Consider the following 10,567-nt stretch of genomic DNA (forward strand, 5'->3'; position numbering starts at 1 on the left):
CTTTATGTCAAGAATTTTTTTCTCTCGGTGTAGAGTTCGCATCCGTTTTTTAATTATTAACAATTTAGTGCAAAAATCGCGATTTTTTCGATTTTTTGCACCCTATTCAAAAGCTAAATAGTTGTCATAAAACTACAAAATTTAATTTTTTAGAACATTAAAAAACCTTAAAATTGCCGATTTTTGAAAGCTAAAAAGTTAATTTGTTGCTACACAAACTGCAAAATAAGTGAAAATCGTTATTTGTTAATAACTTTTACTAATACTACCTTAGAACTTTAGTGTTCCACCCAAAGTTGGGTATTGGGGTACTTAACACAATCTCAAAATTTGAGACTGATGCATTAATTAGTTTAAGAGTAATTCTAATTGTTTATCCCAGACACCTTTATTTTGAAATAACATAAGACAGAAAATAATGAAGATAGGGCAATTCTGCGTATGCCAGATGAAAGTAGAAAATTGATACTATCAAAATGTACTAAAAAAAGGTAAAAAATTATCTTATATAGCCAAAAATCCTAATGCCAATTTTGTGAAATTTTGTAGTTTATAAACATTTAGAATAACATTAAAAATATTATCCGTAGAAAAAATCATTTTATATATTATAAAAGCTGGTATTTTACACGAATTTTTAAAAATGTAGCTCAATTGGTGATTAGTCGTTGTAAGTGAAGGGGGAGCTGGGAGCCGACAAATGCACGAGTTCAAAAACTAAAAAAGACAACTTAAAACTACTATCATTTTCTACATCTCGGGATCTACTGAATATATTTTGATCGTTCTTTTTTAGTTTGTATGTAATTTTTCTGTACATTACAAATATGCAATTTGTCTAGACATTTATTAATTAATAAACAGTCTAATTTGTTTAAACCATTTTTGAAAAAATATTTTTTTTGCACGATTGATCATTTTTGACTGTTTACCGTGACAGATTTTACGTCAGTAGGTGACATTTACTAGCAACTCGACGGTAAGTAATCCAACTCGACGGTAAGTACTCCAACTCGACGGTAAGTAATTCACTTACCGTCGAGTTAAAAAATCTCTTAATTTTAATTTATTTTTTGAAAGAATAAAGAAAACTAACGAATTATTTATTAATATTGAAACTTATGGTATAACTTGTTAATTATTTAATGAAATCCCACTTGTTTGGGCTGTGGTTTCACTTCTAACAGAAACTCCTGCAGAATCGCATACATTAGTAGTATTACTAGTATTAGAATAATTGCGGAACACCCTTCTTCCCAAGCCCGTTCAATTTCTTCAAATTCACTTTCGCTCATATTTTAATTTATAATAATCAAAATTGTACTTAAAATTATTGACAACTAAATAAAAACTCAATTCTCCATTGTTGTTATGCACCCTAGTTACTTCCTAACAACCAAAGTATCTATCTTGATAAAATGAATGAAACTAGCCAATATGACGAAAATGTTTAATTTTATAATTTATAATGGTATCAATCGTGCAAAAAACGTTATAAGCATGTCGAACGTTAAGGGTAACCGATCTCAGACAATAATTGGAGTCGTCGCTCCGCTCCTCCTCCAAACAATTGTCTTCAATCGGTATAAAACCCTTACCGTTCTCCATACTTAATATAATATTTCCAAAAATCCATGATTTTAATCATACGATCGTTATTAATCATAGAAAAAGTTAAGGTATACTTTAGTAAATAAATTATCTTCAATAAATAATTATCTAATAAAAATCATTTATTTATTAAAGTGTACTTTCACTTTTTCTATGATCATTAATAATACTATGATTAAAAAAATAGATTTTTGTAAAAAAAATATTTTTTCAAGAATTGTTTAAACAAATTAGACTGTTTATTAATTAATACATTTATAAACAAATTGTATATTTGTAAAGTATGTAGAAATTACATACAAATTAAAACAAGATTGATCAAAATCCATTGAGTTGATCCGGAGATACAGAAAATTATATTCGTTTGAAATTGCTTTTTCGGTATTTTAACTCGGTGGATTTGTAGGTTCCCCCTAGTAATCGTTTGAACTACATTTTTGAAAAATCGTAGAGGGTGCTGTGAAGGTACAATGTTTGTGCAAATTTTTTAAGAAAGCATACAAATCCCTTCTTTAAAATGACATTAAGGCTATGGGTACATAATTCGCAAATATTTTACGTGTATCCCTACTTTTTCTGTCTTTACACGGCAAATTACGTGTAGTAAAATTCACACTGGTATGGATATGTAAACATTACTAGAATGTCATTCTACTTGAAAATGTCATCATTAATTTAAAGAGATGGGTTTTGACTGTTCTTGGATAACTGTTATTTTTATAATTGGAAATTATTAATTCAGTTAATAAAAGTGATAATTTTTTCACTAACTATGTATTCAGTGATTGTAATAATTTATTTGTACAACAAAGACTAATACTCAATCGAGAAAAGAGGAAAAGTGTTACAAGTGATTTTTTAATAATATATTGTTATGGAACGCTTACAATTTTGAACATCTTTAACAACAAAATACTTGGATCACAGAATATATTATCCTGATGTATTCTCTGCTTGGATCTTCCACAAATAATACACAATAAATAACTTTTTATTAAGTTCACGTCTTAAATCAATTATTTATCAAATACACTATATTTCAATAATATTTAATCAATAACTCAACATTTTCCCGATGCAATGTCAAATATTTAAAATTGTCACTGATTGTCAGTGTCTGACTGACAATATATGCTGACAATATTATACTCGGCTGAGTGCGTTGTAAGACAAAGATAGATTTGGAAAATATCACCACGGCATTGTGTTTATTTTTTTCGAATCCTGAAAAAACCAATAAATATTTTTGAAAAATTTAAACGCAGAATGAAAGACTAAATTATTACCGAGGGCCGAAAGTCCCTTAGAATAAATAAAAAGTTTATTTTGAATGATATATTTGAAATTAAAAATCACACTTAATTTTCTCTTAGTTTTTCACCCCTGTAACTTATTAAAATAAACATTATAGAAGTTCTCAGGGACTTTCGGCCCTCGTTAATAACGTGATTTTTCATTCTGCGTTTAAATTTTTCAAAAATACTTATTAGTTTTCTCAGGATTCGAAAAAAATGAATCCCCATTTGAATAGCATTGCAGCAGAAAATACGTACCGATCCTCTTAATGAGATTCCTTAATTATAATAAACAAATTAGCTGTGAATTAAAAAAAAACATATGGCTAACTTTGTCCCAAATGAACCAAGGCTAATTTCTTTAAATACTATCGTGTTGAAATACTATCTTTTGGAACATATAAAAATATTGTTTCTACGGACAACATTTTTAAAGTTATTCTAAATGTTTATAAACTACAAAATTTCAAAAATTTTGCATTAGGATTTTTGACTATATTAATTATTTTTTTATCTTTTTTTAACACATTTTGATAATATTACTCTTCTACTTTCATTTGGCATACTCTGAATTGCCCTATCTTCATTATCTTCTGTCTTATCTTATTGCAAAATAAAGGTCTCTGGGATAAACAAATAGAATAACTCTTAAACTAATTAATGAATCGGTCTCAAATTTTGAAGGTTTGTTAAGTGCTCCAATACCCAATTTTGGGCAAAACACTAAAGTTCTAATGTAGTTTTAGTAAAAGTTATTAAGAAATACTGATTTTCATTTATTTTGCAAATCGGCATTTTGAAGGATTTTCAATGTTCTAAAAAACTGAATTTTGTAATTTTATGTCAACTATTTAGCTTTTGAATGGAGTGCAAAAAATCGAAAAATTCGCGATTTTTGAACCAAATTGTTAATAATTAAAAAACGGACGCGAGCTCTAGGCAGGAAACAGGTAGGTTTTCTTCCTATAGGTCTACAATAACTAAAAACGTAGTCAGCTACGTGTATCTTTGAGTGTCCCGAGAAAATCCTTATTATAGTATTTTTACTACAAAAACGTTATTACGTAGGTAAAAATTTTTGACGTAAGAGAACTGTCAAAACATTAGAATGTGACTTTTCATTATTGCCATGTTTTGATAAAAGTCACATTCTAATGTTTTGACAGTTCTCTTACGTCAAAAATTTTGACCTACGTAATAACGTTTTTGTAGTAAAAACACTATACTCTTGACTATTAGTAAATTTCAATTTCCGACTTATCATCGACTTATTTCGTATGCTTTAAATGATGACGCACGGGTAAAGATTCGCGGACTTAACTGTACACTGTATACCGACGTAATAGTATAAATTATACACCGTTTGAAAATTATTGACAGCACAGATGAAAATAAATAAGAAAAAACAGATGCTTTAGTAATATCGGAAACTCAAGAAAATATAAATGTTAAGCTAAATAATGAGACCATTACACAAGTAGAGGACTTCAAGTATCTAGGATCAATAATGAATGAACAAGGAAATATAGAACTAGAATTAAATAGTAGGGCAATGAGTGCAACAAAATTATACTATGCACTAAATAAGAGTTTTATTAGGAAGAAGGAAGTAAGCCTGAAAACAAAAATGAAAGTTGAAGTTAGTTTGAAAAATGAAAGTATTTAAAACTGTATACGAGCCGATGATCATCTGCTTTCTGGATTATCAGAAGGCATTTGACTGTGTAAACTGGACAGTTTTGTGGAAAGTTCTACATGAGATGGGGGTTCCTGATCATCGGTCAGCTCTGGTGAAAAGCCTATATGAGAACAGTGAAACCAGAATAAGAATTGAAAACTATAAGTCCGAGCCTTTTAAAATAGGTAGAGGAGTCCGACAAGGATGTATTCTATCTCCAAGTCTTTTTAATTTCTATGGGGAATATATAATGAGAAAAGCGCTCGACAAATGGAATGGCGGTATTTCTATCGCAGGAAAGATGATCTCAAATCTCAGATATGCAGATGATACAAGATTAATAACTGCATCCGAAGAAGAAATATCCTGCCTGCTGCAGTTAGTGGAAGCCGAATGCAATAGATTTGGTCTCAAGAACAATAAACAAAAAACAAAAATTATGATAGTAGATTATTCAAATTCTCTTCAGACAACAGGAGCCTTAGACCAGTTTGAAGTGGTTATCGAGTTCAATTATCTAGGATACTACATCAGTAATACAGGACCTTGTGAAACAGAAATACGTAGGAGAATGGGCATGGCCAAAAACGCTATGAGTCGATTATCGAAAATCTGGAAAGATCGCTCCTTGTCGAAGAACACCAAAATAAGATTAGTACGTGCCTTAATTTTTCCCATATTAGTGCAACAGATCCGAAATATTAGATTACAGATCCGAAACATGCACAAAGAAATCGGACGACAAAAAAAAGATTGACTCCTTTTAATGTGGTGCTGGAGAAGAATGCTTCGGATCTCATGGACGGAACACAGAACAAATCACTCAATCCTCCAAGAGCTTAATATTCAGACTCGACTTTCCTCTATTTGCCTCTCCACCGTCTTAAAATTTTTTGGCCATATTGTAAGAAGAAGTGATGATAATCTTGAGAGACTTGTAATTTCGGGAAACATTGAAGGGCGCAGAAGTAGAGGTCGCTCACCTATTCGATGAACGGATCAAGTACAGAAAGCCAGTGGAAAAACATTATCTGAATCCATGAGGGAAGCTCAGGACAGAAGCCCATGGAAAGAGATGGTTGCTCGTATTATAGAGAATCACAACACTCAGAAATGAGGAAACGACTGAGGAGGAGGACGAGCCGGTGCTACTCTAAGCTACGGTAGATAAACGTGGACAGTGAACAACAAAAAAAATTCCCGCGCATTACTACAATCTTCCTTGAGTCACTTACGAGTGGAAAGTTATGTTGTAAAATTTTTCATTAAGTTATCACGGAAAACTGCAATACTTAAGTCATATAACACGTGGTGACAGATATGAAATCCTAAAATTAATTATGCAGGGAAAGATTCAAGGAAGGCGCAGCATAGGTAGAAGAAAAATGTCCTGGCTGAGAAATCTCAGAGAATGGCGTGTATGCAGCTCAACTAACTCTTTCGGGCTGTAGTTTCAAATGTTAGAATAGCAATGATGATTGCCAACCTTTGTCGCGGAGATGGCACGTAAAGAAGAAGAAGACTCTTCTTATATTTCTATAACTCACATTCATTTTTTTTTATTTTACCTTACATTCTTTAATTATCTGATCCATGTAGATTATAACCCACATAACAATTTCATGTTCTTAGTAAATACATAGAACATACTTTTCAGAAAAAGTATATACTGAGAATATGCGTAATTGCGAATGTGCAGAGCACATACTGAGTATATACTACATTACAGTACTTAAACGTTCTATGTATACAGAGTGTTTCATTAATAATTGTCCATATAGTAACTGGAGAAACCTTAGCACAAAATACGAAGATTTAACCTAAATCACTTAAAAAAAAATGTGGTTCCTTACATTTTATTTACATTTACATTACAGGGTGTTTTATCTAAAAATTTAAAAATTATTTTTGCTCAGCATTTTGAAACTATTCGACGTATCACTACCATACTTGGCAGAAAGTACGACTACTAGACACCCTACTAAATTATGATAAACAAACTTTTCTAGCTACTACCAGAGGCGTACGACAGGGGACGGTGAATGGTTGACCCTTCTCAAATTGTACGCCACTGGAGGAATTACTATTTTAGTGCCATTTTTAGATTCTCCAATACTTTCTACGTAAATAATATACTCTTCAGTGGTAACGATAAAGTCATTAGTTTTCGAGATATTTGAAGTTAAATATGAAACAACACAGTTATTTTGATTATTTTATGATATGATTCATATGATTAAAATTTAAAAATTATTTGTCCTCAGTACTTTAAAACTATTTGGCGTATCCTTATTATACTTGGCAGAAAGTACAGGTACTGTGAATCGTCTAAATTAAGATAAATTACCGTTTCTAGCTACTACCAGAGGCGTACGACAAGGGATAGTGGCTGGTTGACCCTTCCCAAATTCTACGCCACTGACGAAATTGCTATTTTAGTGTAATTTTTTGATTTTGCAATACTTTTTATGAAAATAATGTACTCTTCATTCGTAACGATAAAATGATTAGTTTTCGAGATATTTGAAATTAAAAATGAAGCGACACAATACATTAATCAAAATAACCGTGTCGTTTCATTTTTAACTTCAAAAATCTCGAAAACTAATGACTTAATCGTTACGAATAAGAGTATATTATTTGCATAGAAAGTATTGGAGAATACAAAAATTGAACTAAAATAGCAATTTTGCCAGTGGCGTAGAATTTGGAAAGGGTCAATCATTCACTTTCCCCCGTCGTACGCCTCTGGTAACAGCCACAAACGTTTGTTTAATATAATTTAGTAGTTTGTACAGTATCTATACTACCTACCAAGTATGAAAAGGATACGTCGAATAGTTTTAAAATGCTGAATAAAAATATTTTTTAAATTTTTAGATAAAACACCCTGTAACTCAGTTAGGAACCACATTTTATTTAAGTGTTTTATGTTAAATCTTCGTATTTTGTGCTAAAGTTTCTCCAGTAATTATATGGACAATTATTAATGAAACACCCTGTATACTTAGAATGTACTACCGCACTTCTTTTCAGTATATACTAAGAATATACTTTTTAGAAAATTCCAAGGACGTGCTATAAACCTTCTATTTATATACTTAGAACGTACTACCGCACATCTTTTTAGTTTATACTAAGAACGTACTTTTTAGAATATTCCAAAGAAGTGCAATAAACCTTCTATTTATATACTTAGAACGTACTACTGCACATCTTTGTATTAGAAGAATATATTTTTAAGGATATTCTAAGAAAGTGCTATCAAGTGCTATTTTGCTCAGAAGTATGTTTTCATCATCACCTAATCTCATCTTAAGTTCTACTGGTTCTACCAAATACCTATTATATTTACATATTTTAATGGCAAATGAGAATGTAGTTATTACCTACATTCTGCAATATTACTTAAAATGTAAGTACATATTTATAAATTTTAGTTATTTATATAAACTATTATATTATAATATTTAGCTAAACTAAACTATGTATGAGTAACTAAAATTTATATACTTATATGTACTTACTTATATGTATTTATTAAATAATATTGAGTTACCAAAATAGATTATACCTCTTTTGAAGCACCGCAAACAAAATGAAGAGATTAGGTATGTTCTTTAGTCCTAGTAGTTTATCATTCGTCTTCATCCTTAACACTGCATAGATACAAATAATACCTATTTTCGATTTCATATTTTACCGTTGTTTCCTATTTCTGATCAATTTAGGTAAGAAATGGTCAGAATAAGACGGGGATATATGTATTGTGGAATAACAACATCGGTGCACCGGTGGTTAATGTTGCCAAACGGAGGGAAATTACCCTTTTTGCGGGAATTTTCAACATGAAAGGTAATAAAGGGAAAAGTTAACTCAAAAGGGAATTTTTCTTCCAGTCCAAATTGTAAAGTATTAAAAAAAATCAAAATATTTGAAAATAATTAAACATATCTTCTCAGATTTTGTAAACAGGAGGGAATTTTTTTTATAAAAGTGGGGAATTTAAGGTAAGTTTACGGAAAAAGCTTACTCGACGGTTGGCAACACCAAAGCCTTTGGTTGTGAGTTTTGGCATGCTTTGGTTCTGGAATGGCCCATATTGAATTGAATGTACCTAAATTCAAATTCCAACGATGTAAAAATACTCATGATAAACTCGAAATGGTAAAGTTATTTCAATTATGAAAACGAATTTTTAACAATAAACGTTCATACAATTAATGTTTAAACTTTTTTACCATACAACAATTTTGAAAGGAAATTCGTCCAATACTACCTACATACATAAATTTTATTAATTATTTTAAAATATAACGAAGTTGATAATCTATAAGGCTAATATTATACTTCCTATACATACATTATAGATTATTAAGATATTATTTTTAAGATATTTTAAAAGTATCTACTTATAAGTATATGTTAAGAATGTACTTATAAGTATGTGCTAAGGATATTCGATAAAGGTATATTCTAAGAATAAACTTTTACCAATATTCCGAGATACTACGTACACGAATGTACTCAGTATATTCGGTACGAGAATATAATTTAAAGTATATGCAAAGAACATGAAATTTAGAATGTTTTTTAAGGTACATGCTATGCTTGTTCTACGCATATACTAAAAAGAATATACTCCGACGAATGTTGGTAGTATATGCTTAGAACATATGCGAACATCATTGTTATGTGGGAAATAGTGTTGGACTTAGTCCTCCTTGTCTCACACCCTCGTTTGTAGTAAATTTATTTCTTCAGCCCATTTCAAATGTAATCACACATGCAACCCATTTATTATTATTCTTTAGTTAGATTATAGATATAACTATTTAGGTAGATATTAATATTGCACTGTTATGTACTAAATTTCAATAAGTGTAAACAACGATTTTAATTGTCAAGATATTTAAAATTTATCTACTCGTTCCATAGTAACAGTATAATATTATTAAAATGACTTTTTCTGTTTTCTCGATTATCACTATATTATATAGTATATAAATTATTGTAATCACTGAATACGTAGATCGTAAAAAATCTTATTATTTAAATTAATGAATAATTTACGGGATTATACAGGTAATTGTTATCCAAAAATATTCAAAATATTAACGAAATAGCCATCTCTATGTTGCTGATGACGACATCGCTGTCAACATATATTTACATCTCCTGCATAGCTTTTGTGAATAAACTTTATAGGGCAGTCAATGAGTGTATTAGGCTCTGAATTCCATCCTACTCCATCGATTTACTTGATATTTTCACAGTAAGTAGGGAATAGCTCAAGAAACAAAGTCTACCCTATGCCGATGTGCGCTTTATTCTTGGAGGTGGTTCCCAACCCTTTTTGGGGGTGAAAAAAGTTTTGGTTAATATAGCCACGGAAGAGGCTAGATAACCTAATTCTAAGCAAAAACTATTCTATAATTCAAAAATGAATAACCATTTTCAATTTTGTTGCAACACGAAACTACAGCCGCATCAATATTCCAGTTTAATCAAAGAGTGCAGCAAGCACCTCTACCGGTTTCGAAACTTATTAGTCTCTCATCAGGAGGCACATATGCTGCTCTCTCTGATCCAACTAGGACAAACCCCGGCGTGCAGTCACGGATTGCAACGAACGAAACGGCAGGGATGCCCTAGCGGCAACTGCTATCAAAAAACTAAGTTTTCAATCTACTAGCACATAAAACAACATAAAAAAATGTCATTATACATTCTACCAGACTGAAAACAATGGGAACCTTCTCTGGTAATACCTCCTAGGCTTCTACAATTTGCAAGTCATAACGGATGCTGAGACTAAGGAAGATTTTTGGATGTTGTTTTATGTGCTATTAGAATGAAAACTTAGTTTTTTGATAGCAGTTGCCGCTAGGGCATCCCTGCCTTTTCGTTCTTTGAAATCCGTGACTACACGCCCGGGTTTGTCCTAGTTGGATCAGAGAGAGCAGCATATGTGCCTCCTGAT

Source organism: Diabrotica virgifera, chromosome 6 (assembly GCF_917563875.1).
Source record: "Diabrotica virgifera virgifera chromosome 6, PGI_DIABVI_V3a".
Taxonomy (NCBI): Eukaryota; Metazoa; Arthropoda; class Insecta; order Coleoptera; family Chrysomelidae; genus Diabrotica; species Diabrotica virgifera.